Raw genomic sequence first — 14,461 nt, 5'->3', positions numbered from 1 at the left:
TTATTTTATTTGAGGGAACACTATTGGGGTCTTATGCATAAAGCCATTATACACTTTATTGAAATGGTGACTAACAACCTCTCGCTTATTTTCAATACGTATTTGTCAACATCGTTTTTCCTCATTCTCTTTGATAGAATGTATCAATCAAAAGAAAGACTTTTGAATTGCAGTGATATCAGGTGTCATATCATGTTTTAGGGGGGCACAATGCTTTGTTTGTTTATGTTGGTGTTCTGGGTTTTAAAAAGTTGCAGACAGAGAAATTAAAAAGTTAAGATGTGATGTTCTACTGTAACATGTTGTTTCTTAAAGCTACAATCCTTTGAAATAATAACAAAGGGTCACCCCACCTCTGTTTTGGTAAAAATCTGAGGGATGGGCCTGGAGAAGTGTTACCACTCTAAAATTCATAGACAGAGCTATGGATGCAAAGACTGACCATCCCATGATATAAACATTCTAGTGTTTGCCATGTTTTGAGGCTATAAAGTGTTTTTAAAATATATTTTCTTTGTTTACAAACATCGAGGATTCTGATGGGGTACAACAATTGAACTCATTTTATAAGTAAAAATGTTCAAGAATCAATGGCGTATATATCATTAATTCGTGAGTACAAAAATTGATGTTGCAACTAAGGATTCTAGCTTTAACCTCCATCATGGGTTTATATACTTTGTGTCCATGTGTCTGCCCTGACTGTAACTTTGACTACCTGTGGCTATCAGGGCAATACGTGTTCAAAGCATGCATAGAATGTCAGGACTTGAAACTAAATAAACATGAACCTTATTATGCAACTGTGAGACCAAGGCCTCAATGTTTTTATTTCTCTCCCTTTGCCCAAAAATGTATAATTGACCAAAAGTAACATTTCAGATGAATGACCCCAGTTTATCCATTCAGGCTCTCAGAATGAATGTCTGTGACCCACCACTCCCCGTTTGTTCTCCACGCCTTTGAGATGGCATACGACAAGCACAAAATAGCCACTGATCACCCATCATATAGGGTGCCTATTTTAAGAGGCATACGCATGATCCTTGCAAATACAGATGATAGCCCGGGTTACAGAGGCTATATTAGTCTAAACATGGTGGGGTATTTACCCAATGAAAACACGGTGCCTCATTACACTAGAGACCTTAAAATAAAAGAGCTGAGTCGTCGTAATAAATTACGGGGAGCCCGTTTGCTGTGTGACAGTCACATCCTGTTGCTGGCTCCTCCCCTTCTTGTGGACAGGGCAGAGAAAGTGGTGTCGTTTTTAGCATGTGCCTCTTGTCTTGTCAATCTGAACCAAGGAGAAATAATGGCTTCCCATACTGTGCCAAATCGAGCTCCTTTGCCAGGGCCACTGACAGCGTCACTGCCCACCACAGCTCTGGGGAATTTACGTAGCTGGCCACATTTCAAAATGGGCCAGAGGAAGCCAAGGCCTCCACTGCTATTTTAATGATGAAAAAAACGCTTCACTAATGTCAGATCTATCAACAGTCTTTACTGTGTGTATGGTAGAGGAATTAAAATGATAGTTCAAGAGGAATTTTCTCACCTCTAGAAGATTAGTTGACTCCAAACACTGATGCATTATTGGTCACTTTTCAGAACATGCTCTTTATTAAAGACACAATCTATAAGTTTCCAACAAATCTCCTTTATGGTTTTAGTAATACTGTACTTGCTATACATCATGTCAAATCTTCCCTGTGTAGGGAAAATTTTGCTACGTTTTCCCGACTCCATACCCATTCTCAAGGAGGATCCTGGATCCTCTTCCTCTTCTGCCAATGTCAAGTGGCTGCAGAATTGCTTCACTATTTATGGAGTTCCCTACAAATTGTTATAGGAAGTGACAGTGTTTTTTTGGGCCTAATCATTCCTCTCTTCCTGTCAAATTTTCCTGGAAGGGCTACCAGGTCATTCCCACCTTTATATGTAGACCTCCCTTTAACTGATTCAGTTGGACTCTTCCACCTGAAGAGAGCATACATTATAAAGGATGTGAAAAGTGTAATGCTTTTTTGTGCTTTACCAAAATGACATATATAAATATGTATAAAGCTCATTCTTGCAGTTTCTGTGACCGTGAGATGTTCTAAAGGGACATTTTGTCTGCTCCACCAAGATCTGAGCAAGATGTCAAATGAAAATCAGGAGATGTAACAGAAATTACTTGAGCTTGGCTGTACAAAGATGGACACGTGGTTTGTTGTGTGCTGTTATGGGGACCTTGAGGAAGCTCCGGTGGGCCACCTGGTGTTCAGTAGTTTGCTGAAGAAGCCACATACCGGCCTTCACAATGAGTTAGGCCTACACAATGAGATAGGCCTACACAATGAGTTAGGCCTAACTTTAGGCCTTAACACCGAGTTAGGCCTTCACACTGAGTTAGGCCTTCATACTGAGTAAGGCCTACACACTGAGTTAGGCCTACATAATGAGTTAGGCATAACTTTTGGCCTTCACACTGAGCCTACACATTGAGTTAGGCTTTCACAATGAGTTAGGCCTAACTTTAGGCCTTCACACTGACTTAGGGCTGCACACTGAGAAAGGTCCTACACAATGAGTTAGGCCTACACAATGACTTAGCTCCCTCACACTGAGTTAGGCCTACACAATGAGTTAGGCCTTCACACAGAGTTAGGCCTACACACTGAGATAGGCCTAACTTTAGGCCTTCACACAGAGTTAGGCTTTCACACTGAGTTAGGCCTACACACCGAGTTAGGACTAACTTTAGGCCTTAACACTGAGTTAGGCTTACACAATGAGTTAGGCTTACACAATGAGTTAGGTCTACACAATGAGCTAGGCCTACACAATGAGTTAGGTCTTTAACACTGAGTTAGGTCTTTAATAGACCTACACAATGAGTTAGGCCTAACTTTAGGCCTTCACACTGAGTTAGGCCTACACAATGAGTTAGGCCTTCACACAGAGTTAGGCCTACACACCGAGTTAGGCCTAACTTTAGGCCTTAACACTGAGTTAGGCTTACACAATGAGTTAGGCCTACACAATGAGTTAGGCTTTCACACTGAGTTAGGCCTACACAATGAGTTAGGCCTAACTTTAGGCCTTCACACTGATTTAGGCCTACACAATGAGTTAGGCCTAACTTTAGACCTTAACCCCGAGTTAGGCCTTCACACTGAGTTAGGCCTTCATACTGAGTTAGGCCTACACACTGAGTGAGGCCTACACATTGAGTTAGGCCTACATAATGAGTAAGGCCAAACTTCAGGCCTTCACACTGAGTTAGGCCAACACAATGAGTTAGGCCTTCACACTGAGTTAACGCTACACACTGAGTTAGGGCTACACACTGAGTTAGGCCAACACAATGAGTTACGTCCTACACAATGAGTTAGGTCCTACACAATGAGTTAGGTCCTACACAATGAGTTAGGCTTACACACTGAGTTAGGTCCTTCACACTGAATTAGGTCCTTCACACTGAGTTAGGCCAACACAATGAGTTAGGCCTACACACTGAGTTAGGTCCTTCACAATGAGTTAGGCTTTCACATTGAGTTAGGCCTTCACACTGAGTTAGGCCTACACAATGAGTTAGGCCTACATAATGAGTTAGGCCTACACACCGAGTTAGGCCTACACACCGAGTTAGGCCTAACTTTAGGCCTTAACACTGAGTTAGGCTTACACAATGAGTTAGGCTTTCACACTGAGTTAGATCTACACAGTGAGTTAGGTCTACACAATGAGCTTGGCCTAGACAATGAGTTAGGTCTACACAATGAGTTAGGCCTACACAATGAGTTAGGCCTAACTTTAGGCCTTCACACTGATTTAGGCCTACACAATGAGTTAGGCTTTCACACTGAGTTTGGCCTACACACCCAGTTAGGCCTAACTTTAGGCCTTAACACTGAGTTAGGCCTTCACACCGAGTTAGGTTTACACAATGAGTTAGGCTTTCACACTGAGTTAGGCCTACACACTGAGTTAGGCCTTCACACTGAGTTAGTCCAACACAATGAGTTAGGCTTTCACACTGAGTTAGGCCAACACAATGAGTTAGGCCAACACAATGAGTTAGGTCCTACACAATGAGTTAGGCCAACACAATTAGTTAGGCCTACACAATGAGTTAGGCCTACACAATTACTTAGCTCCCTCACACTGAGTTAGGCCTACACAATAAGTTAGGCCTACACAATGAGTTAGGCCTACACAATTACTTAGCTCCCTCACACTGAGTTTGGCCTACACACCGAGTTAGGCCTAACTTTAGGCCTTAACACTGAGTTAGGCCTTCACACCGAGTTAGGTTTACACAATGAGTTAGGCTTTCACACTGAGTTAGGCCTTCATACTGAGTTAGGCCTACACACTGAGTTAGGCCTTCACACTGAGTTAGGCCTTCACACTGAGTTAGGCCAACACAATGAGTTAGGCCAACACAATGAGTTAGGTCCTACACAATGAGTTAGGCCAACACAATTAGTTAGGCCTACACAATGAGTTAGGCCTACACAATTACTTAGCTCCCTCACACTGAGTTAGGCCTACACAATAAGTTAGGCCTACACACCGAGTTAGGCCTAACTTTAGACCTTAACACCGAGTTAGGCCTTCATACTGAGTTAGGCCTACACACTGAGTGAGGCACACTGAGTTAGGCCAACACATAATGAGTAGTTAGGCCTTCACACTGAGTTAGGCCTACACAATGAGTTAGGCCTTCACACTGAGTTAACGCTACACACTGAGTTAGGGCTACACACTGAGTTAGGCCTACACAATGAGTTAGGCCTACACAATGAGTTAGGTCCTACACAATGAGTTAGGTCCTACACACTGAGTTAGGTCCTACATAATGAGTTAGGCCTACACATTGAGTTAGGCTTACACACTGAGTTAGGTCTTCACACTGAGTTAGGTCCTTTACACTGAGTTAGGCCAACACAATGAGTTAGGCCTACACACTGAGTTAGGTCCTTCACAATGAGTTAGGCTTTCACACTGAGTTAGGCCTTCACACTGAGTTAGGCCTACACAATGAGTTAGGCCTACATAATGAGTTAGGCCTACACACCGAGTTAGGCCTACACACCGAGTTAGGCCTAACTTTAGGCCTTAACACAGAGTTAGGCCTACACAATGAGTTAGGCTTACACAATGAGTTAGGCTTTCACACTGAGTTAGATTTACACAGTGAGTTAGGTCTACACAATGAGCTTGGCCTAGACAATGAGTTAGGTCTTTAACACTGAGTTAGGCCTACACAATGAGTTAGGCCTACACAATGAGTTAGGCCTAACTTTAGGCCTTCACACTGATTTAGGCCTACACAATGAGTTAGGCTTTCACACTGAGTTTGGCCTACACACCGAGTTAGGCCTAACTTTAGGCCTTAACACTCAGTTAGGCCTTCACACCGAGTTAGGTTTACACAATGTTAGGCCAACAGTTAGGCACACTGAGTTAGGCCTTCACAGTTAGGCCTACACAATGAGTTAGGTCCTACACAATGAGTTAGGTCCTACACACTGAGTTAGGTCCTTCACAGTTAGGCCTTTACACTGAGTTAGGCCTACACATTGAGTTAGGCTTACACACTGAGTTAGGTCTTCACACTGAGTTAGGTCCTTTACACTGAGTTAGGCCAACACAATGAGTTAGGCCTACACACTGAGTTAGGTCCTTCACAATGAGTTAGGCTTTCACACTGAGTTAGGCCTTCACACTGAGTTAGGCCAACACACTGAGTTAGGCCTACACAATGAGTTAGGTCCTTCACCCTGAGTTAGGCCTTCACACTGAGTTAGGCCAACACAATGAGTTAGGCCTACACAATGAGTTAGGCCTTCACCCTGAGTTAGGCCTTCACACAATGAGTTAGGCCAACACACTGAGTTAGGCCTTCACACTGAGTTAGATTTAACACACTGAGTTAGGTCTACACAATGAGCTTAGGCCAACAATGAGTTAGGTCTTTAACACTGAGTTAGGCCTACACAATGAGTTAGGCCTACACAATGAGTTAGGCCTAACATTAGGCCTTCACACTGATTTAGGCCTACACAATGAGTTAGGCCTACACACTGAGTTAGGCCTTCACACTGAGTTAGGCCAACACACTGAGTTAGGCCTTCACACTGAGTTAGGCCTTCACCCTGAGTTAGGCCTTACACACTGAGTTAGGCCTTCACACTGAGTTAGGCCTTCACACTGAGTTAGGCCTTCACACTGAGTTAGGTCCTTTACACTGAGTTAGGCCTTCACAATGAGTTAGGCCTTCACACTGAGTTAGGTCCTTTAGGCTTTCACACTGAGTTAGGCCTTCACACTGAGTTAGGCCTACACAATGAGTTAGGCCTACATAATGAGTTAGGCCTACACACTGAGTTAGGCCTTCACACTGAGTTAGGCCTTTTAGGCCTTACACTGAGTTAGGCCTACACAATGAGTTAGGCTTACACAATGAGTTAGGCTTTCACACTGAGTTAGATTTACACAGTGAGTTAGGCCTACACAATGAGTTAGGCCTACACAATGAGTTAGGTCCTTCACACTGAGTTAGGCCTTCACAATGAGTTAGGCCAACACAATGAGTTAGGCCTAACAATGAGTTAGGCCTTCACACTGATTTAGGCCTTCACAATGAGTTAGGCCACACTGAGTTTGGCCTACACACTGAGTTAGGCCTAACTTTAGGCCTTAACACTGAGTTAGGCCTTCACACAATGAGTTAGGCTTTCACACTGAGTTAGGCCTTCACACTGAGTTAGGCCTTCACACTGAGTTAGGCCTTCACACTGAGTTAGGCCTTCACACTGAGTTAGGCTTTCACAATGAGTTAGGTCCTACACAATGAGTTAGGTCCTTCAACCTGAGTTAGGCCTTTACACTGAGTTAGGGCTACACACTGAGTTCGGGCTGCACACGGAGTTAGGCCTACACACTGAGTTAGGCCTTCACACTGAGTTAGGCCAACACAATGAGTTAGGCCTACACAATGAGTTAGGTCCTTCACCCTGAGTTAGGCCTTCACACTGAGTTAGGCCTTCACACTGAGTTAGGCCTTCACACTGAGTTAGGCCAACACACTGAGTTAGGCCTACACAATGAGTTAGGTCCTTCACCCTGAGTTAGGCCTTCACACTGAGTTAGGCCAACACACTGAGTTAGGCCTACACAATGAGTTAGGTCCTTCACCCTGAGTTAGGTCCTTCACCCTGAGTTAGGCCTTCACACTGAGTTAGGCCAACACACTGAGTTAGGCCTACACAATGAGTTAGGTCCTTCACCCTGAGTTAGGCCTTCACACTGAGTTAGGCCAACACAATGAGTTAGGCACAATGAGTTAGGTCCTTCACACTGAGTTAGGTCCTTCACACTGAGTTAGGCCTTCACACTGAGTTAGGCCAACACACTGAGTTAGGCCAACACCTTCACTGAGTTAGGCCTTCACACTGAGGCCAACACACTGAGTTAGGCCTTCACACTGAGTTAGGCCTTCACACTGAGTTAGGCCAACACACTGAGTTAGGCCAACACACTGAGTTAGGCCAACACACTGAGTTAGGCCTTCACACTGAGTTAGGCCTTCACACTGAGTTAGGCCTTCACACTGAGTTAGGCCAACACACTGAGTTAGGCCAACACACTGAGTTAGGCCAACACACTGAGTTAGGCCTTCACACTGAGTTAGGCCTTCACACTGAGTTAGGCCAACACACTGAGTTAGGCCAACACACTGAGTTAGGCCTTCACACTGAGTTAGGCCTACACAATGAGTTAGGCCTACACAGCCTTTATTTTGTTTTCAACTGGTGGACAATCACTGGCCTTTGTGTCCATGTGCTATTTTGTTTTCCACTGTTACTCCTGGGCTAGGAGGTGCTCAGTGCTGGCTTAATCAATGCATGTGTGTGGTAGTGCAGTCATTTTCTTTAATGTGACTAAGCGTTTGTTCAGGAGCTGAAATAAGGAATTACACCAAAGATATGTTATATCGCATGTATACTCCACTGAAACCAGTCCAATGTGTTTATAGCTTATGACAAACTTGCTTCAACGTTTTCAGCCAGGAGAGGTGACAGAAGTTATAAACATTTTAACACAGTCAAAACCAATGTATCCTGTTCCAAGGCTCTATGAGGTGCCAGAGGTGAATCCTACTTACGTCAAACCTCAACCATCTCAGGGCCAGCACCAGTGTTTCCTTGCCACAGGGTAACCCTGGCGTACCACATCAGCGGCACCCAATCACAGGGCTGGCGAGGTGGGCCCGAGGGAAGCTGAGAGTCGCGTGCCAGGAATGCAGGGGGACAAGGGTACATCCATCAGGAAGCTCAGCAGCATGGATTAAGGAAGGAAGGGGGGAGAGTTGGATTTTTGATCAGTGATATTGTTATTGTTCAGGGTGGGGGGGAAGAAGGGAAGTGGAGGGGGAGGGGGATTTTTGATCAGTGATATCGTTATTGTTCAGGGTGGGGGGAGGGTTGTATTTTTGACCAGTGTTATTGTTTGGGGGAGGGGGGGGTAATAAAGTGTGTGTCTATCAAATCAAAGTTTATTGGTTGCATATTCAGTTTAGCACATGTTATAGCAGGTGCAACAGTATAATGTCAAACAAGTTCACAAATAATCAAATATTTTAATTAAAAAAGCAACAAGAAATGTCAGAATGAACCAATTAAATAGACAGTACAAAACCCCATGGAAAAATGGATAGAATTGCAGGAAATTAGCTTCCGGACAAGAGTCATGACTAGAATACAGTATATACATGTACAAGTGGGTAAAACACCATTTAAACATTATTAAAATGAGGAGTGTTCCATCTCTATGTACATACTGTAGGGCAGCAGTCTCTAAGGAGCAGCAGGGTATAGTACCGCGTGGTAGCCGGCTAGTGACAGTGTCTGAAGTTCAGGGCAAGATGCGGAGGCCAGCTAGTGGTGACTGTTTAACAGTCTGATGGCCTGGAGATAGAAGCTGTTTTTCAGTCTCTCTTTACCACAAGTGTCCCACCCCCTAGCTTTGATGCACCTGTACTCTCTCCACCTTCTAGGTGGCAACGGGGTGAACAGGCTGTGGCTCGGGTGGCTGAGGTCCTTGATGATCTTCTTGGCCTTCCTGTGACACCGGGTGTTGTAGATGTCCTGGAGGGCAGGCAGTGTGCCTCCGATGATGCGTTGGGCTGACCACTACGGTTGCAGGCGGTTCAATCGCCATGCCAGGCTGTAATGCAACCCGACAGGTTGCTCTCAATGGTGCATCAGTGGAAGTTGGTGAGGGTCTTAGGTGCCAAGCTGGATTTTTACAGCCTTCCTGAGGTTGAAGAGGCACTGTTGCGCCTTCTTCACCACGTTGTCCATGTGAAAGGATAATTTTAGGTCCTCACTGATGTACATGCCGAGGAATTTAAAGCTTTTGACCCACTACCTGTCGACATGGATGGGGGCGTGTTCTCTCTGCACTCCATTAGTCCACGATCAGCTCCTTTGTTTTGTTGACGTTGAGGGAGAGGTTATTTTCCAGGTGCCACTCCGCCAGGGCTCTCACCTCCTCTCTGTGGGCTGTCTCGTTGTTGTTGTAATCAGGCCTACCACTGTTGTGTCGTCAGCCAACTTTATGATTGAGTTTGACACCTGCATGGCCACAGTCATGGGTGAACAGGGAGTACAGGAGAGGGCTGAGCACGCACCCCTGCAGGGCCCCTGTGTTGAGGGTCAGGGTGTTGCTTGCCTACCTTCACCACCTGGGGTCGGCCCGTCAGGAAGTTTAGGACCCATTTGCACAGTGAGGGGGGTTCAGACACAGGGCCCTGAGCTTAGTGATGAGCTTGGAGGGGCACTATGGTGTTGAAGACTGAGCTGTAGTCGATGAACGGCATTCTTTCATAGGTATTTCTCTTGTCCAGGTGGGACAGGGCAGTGTGCAGTGCAGCGGCTATAGCATCCATGGATCTATTGGGGCGGTGATGCAAATTGGAGTGGGTCTAGGGTGTTAGGTAAGGTGGAGGTGATATGATCCTTAACTAACCTCTCAAAGGACTTCATGATGACAGAAGTGAGTGCTACGGGGTAATAGTACATTAGTTCAGTTACCTTCCCTTTCTTGGGAACAGGAACAATGGTGGACATTTTGAAGCAGGTGGGGACTATAGACTGGGATATGCGGAGATTGAATATGCCCGTAAACACTCCAGCCAGCTGCTCTGCACATGTTGAAAGGAATCCTGCAATCTAAACTGAATTGCTCTGTTTCACTGTTGGAAGGCCAGACTGAAATCGTGACGTGAAAAAATCGTGAAATAGAACCCTTCAGTTTGGATCCCAGGTTAGAAGAAAAGCCCATACACTGAAATAACATTTCCGTCCACATATGATAAACTGCATGTAGCCAAGATGGCCTGACCTTGGATTCTGCAGAAGAAGGGTTTTTATTTTGGCCACGTTTCTGCACATCTGTTCATGTGGGAGATACTGTGGTTGAGGTTAAAGTAGGCCAGCATGATAGTGTATTTACCACCACACACTACATTGTTAGGGACTACTCCTTCCAATCAGTGTTCTTGTGAGTGTGATAGTGGTAACACTTCCTATGAATACCCTCTTCATAATGCATTATACAGATGTAGGATGTTAATTTGATCACTCTTTTGTTGATGAGAATTTTCCAGCACTGCAGGAAATGCAGATGAGCTTTCTGATTTACTGAAAACCCACACTAACACACGGTCATATTAACAGTTGCACTTTTCATGTAGCCTACTTTTGGCTAGCTAATAGCCTAACCACCAATCAAGCAGCATTATGGACTAAACATTCAAATCCTTTGCTGCAGGATTTATTTTGTTGTGACAATATTGGTCAAAGTAAGATCCTAGATCTGTAAGTGTATCTATTTAACCCTAACCACTGGTTAGCATGCCACACTGCATGTAAATATCAGTCATTTTGCGATTCCGACAATGTAAGCATTTCTCAGGCTGTCTTAGGGCTCGATCCAGTCTGTATTGCAGAAGTTCAGTGCGAAAGCGATTGAAATGTAAACGTAATTTCCGATTGAGCCTTATCGTGAATGCAGTCTCTGCGAACGCGGGAACATTGCCTTTAAATTTAAATCATGCTATAGCGCTCAACTTCCACGATACAGATTTAACTGAGTCCTTAATTCAGACAATGTGAGCTTTTCTTGGGAGACCAAGTTTACTTTACTGTATGCAAAACCTGATTGACCAAACCGCTAACTTCTCGTCTGGGAAAACAATTCACTTTCTAGATCAGGCATGTTTCTTATCACGTAAGACAACGACTTATCCCATTTTCTCCATTGCATTGACCCCCTTTGACATTATCGCAAGAGTAGGGGTGTTAACACAGGTGTCCTGGCTAAATTGCCAATCTGGCCTCATTTCCATCATGGCCACCGAATCATCCCCCTCATTCCTAATTGGGATATATCACTCCTCACCTTTTCACCATGCTATCTAATGTGTGGTGAACATTCTGGCACAAAATGGTTGCCGTGCATCACTTTGGTGGTGGATGAGGTGTGTTTTGTAGAGCGCTTTGAGTACCTCAGTTGGTAGAAAAGCCCTATACAAATCCAATCCATTATTATTATTATAAACATATTTGTTATTAACCATATATCCAAATAGAAATATACTAAGCTGGCAACAGGTGTCCAGAAATGAGTGAAAATTGAGTGAAAGTCAGCAGTGCAAGCTCTTCTGTTTTTCAAAAGACCAGTTAACCAAGTCAAAATTGATAGTTACCTTAAACACGCGGCCTCAGTCTCACCTTCTTTGCCCACCTTGAGAGGGTGAATGAGGGTGCACTCAATATGACCAAAATACTTTATTTGAGAGAGGACAATTTGGAGAGAGGACATGTTGGTTAGAGTTCTTGAAACTTTCAGCAAATTGGTTTGCGGTAGCGCTGTCTCACAGGCTTCAGAGTTCCACAAAACCCCAAAGGTTCTATGTTGTTGAGCCAATTTATAATTGATTTGGAGAATGCATTAAGTGAACTATTTTGTCATTCTCTCTTCATACATTGAAAGATTGTCCATAGCCTGTAGGCCTAAACATTTTCTCTGACAGTGAAAAGTGACATTTTTTTCAGGAATGTAAATTGAATTCTAAAAACGTAATGTTTCTATTGTTTGTATGATATACAGTACATTCGGAAAGTATTCAGACCCCTTGACTTTTTCCACATTTTGTTATGTTACAGCCTTATTCTAAAAACGATGAAATGTTTTTTTCCCCGTCAGCAATCTACGCACAATACCCCACAATGACAAAGCAAAAACAGGTTTTCATATATTTTTGCAAATGTATAAAAGATAAAACACTGAAATTTCACATTTCCATAAGTATTCAGACTCTTTACTCAGTACTTTGTTGAAGCGCCTTTGTCAGCGATTACAGCCTTCTTGGGTATGACGCTACAAGCGTGGCACACCTTTATTTGGGGAGTTTCTCCCATTCTTCTCTACAGATCCTCTCAAAGTCTGTCAAGTTGGATGGGGACCGTTGCTGCACAACTATTTTCAGGTCTCTCCAGAGATGTTCGATCAGGTTCAAGTCCGGGCTCTGGCTTGGCCACTCAAGGACATTCAGAGACTTATCCCGAAGCCACTCATGCGTTACCTTGGCTGTCTGCTTAGGGGTCAGTGTCCTGTTGGAAGGTGAACTTTCGCCCCAGTCTAAGGTTCTTTTAATCAATTTTGAAAGATTCTTGTTACCTTAAGGCAGTAAGGTAACAAAATGTGGAAAAGGACAAGAGGTCTGAATACTTTCCAATTGCACTGTACAGTACAAACACAGGACAGGCCTATAGGCCACTCCACTGGGCACACACAGGTTGAATCAACGGGATTTCCACACCATTTCAATTAAATTATGTTGAACCAACGTGGAATAGACATTTATTTGACCTATGTGTCATATTTCTCAACTCTTATGTAAACTTGTCCTGGATAGATTGATCAATCAGAATAACCACAGGGCCTAGCCTACTCAAGAGAGAAGAAAATCGAAGTAGCTTATTCAAAGGTGTACAATAGAGGTTGACCTTGTCAAAACCTCTATGTATCTCTCTGTTGCTGGGCACAAAGCGAAGTTCACTGAAGAAATATTATGCCGTAGGCGGCTGTTTAATTTCCCTATTACCTTGCATGGCATAGAGGACTAACAATAACGGCAGTGTTGCTCTTCAGACAGTCATGGCACAAATTGACACGTGATTTTAGGACAAGACTGTCAGTTAAGGCGTCGGCTGTAGCTTCAACGTCTTTTGTTAGTTTCACCTCAGAATAATTTTTGAATTACACAAACGTATTGAATATGCAAATGACTAGGCTTTAGGATTTATGCAATGTTTGGTTTGCAATTTACTTCAATATCCAGATAACTATGATGGCTACACTCACTAAGGTAGCCTATTCGTCAGCATCTATGCTATAATAATAAATGTTACGGTGCTCCCCTTTTTTCGACAGTGACACGAAAAGAAAAGCTGAGGATGGCATAAAAACAAAAAAATACGAAGTCTAAACATTGGCCCAGCCACAAATCTCTTCTTTATTTATTTTACAAATACGTCTCTGGCAGAGAGACAGAGCGTGTCTTCGGCCCGTCCGGCCCTAACTGTAGCCACAGCACAGTCACAAAACAAAATCCATCCCAAAATATAAACACCAGATTATCTATTTTCTCTGATTTATAGATAGGGAGGCTCGTCCAAATGGCTATATGTCTTGCTCCACCCTTCTACACTCACAATGCGTGCACATGTGTTTTTGCAGACCCCCCTCTAATCCTCAGAGGTTAAGGTCCATGCCATTTCCGATAGATTTGATTTCCTCTTTGAGGACAATAAATATGAACAACGTTAATAAAGACAGTGTAAATAATTAATTTACAATAATAGCCCTAATATTATTATTACATAAATAAAATATAGTATAATATATTCAATATATAATGTATTATTATTTACCAATAACCAGTAATCACTTTCACGGCTCTTAATATTGCTTTAATAAATAAGGAACATCAATGAGGAACAACAATAATCCTAAAATAACCAAAAAATGTTAGGGACAATCTGCTAGGCTGATTGATTTATGCACATGATTCTACACTTGTGTGTGTGTGCGTGCGTGCGGGTGTGTGTGTGTGTGTGTGTGTGTGTGTGTGTGTGTGTGTGTGTGTGTGTGTGTGTGTGTGTGTGTGTGTGTGCGTGCGTGTGCGTGTGTGTGTGTGGTGCACGCCTCTGTTGGTGATGTACAAAGAGCTGGGAATACTACCATATGGAGCCTCTTCGTATTGTATGAATGCATCTGTGCAGCAACAGATTGAGATGCGCATACCGTTCCATCACTAAAATATGGCATTGTATGGTGCACTTTGCTGCTTGAGATGTTTCGGCTGTTGTTATAAGCCTATCTATTTTTAATTATC

Source organism: Oncorhynchus masou, chromosome 28, assembly GCF_036934945.1.
Source record: "Oncorhynchus masou masou isolate Uvic2021 chromosome 28, UVic_Omas_1.1, whole genome shotgun sequence".
Lineage (NCBI taxonomy): Eukaryota > Metazoa > Chordata > Actinopteri > Salmoniformes > Salmonidae > Oncorhynchus > Oncorhynchus masou.
This window is presented reverse-complemented; position numbering follows the sequence as displayed.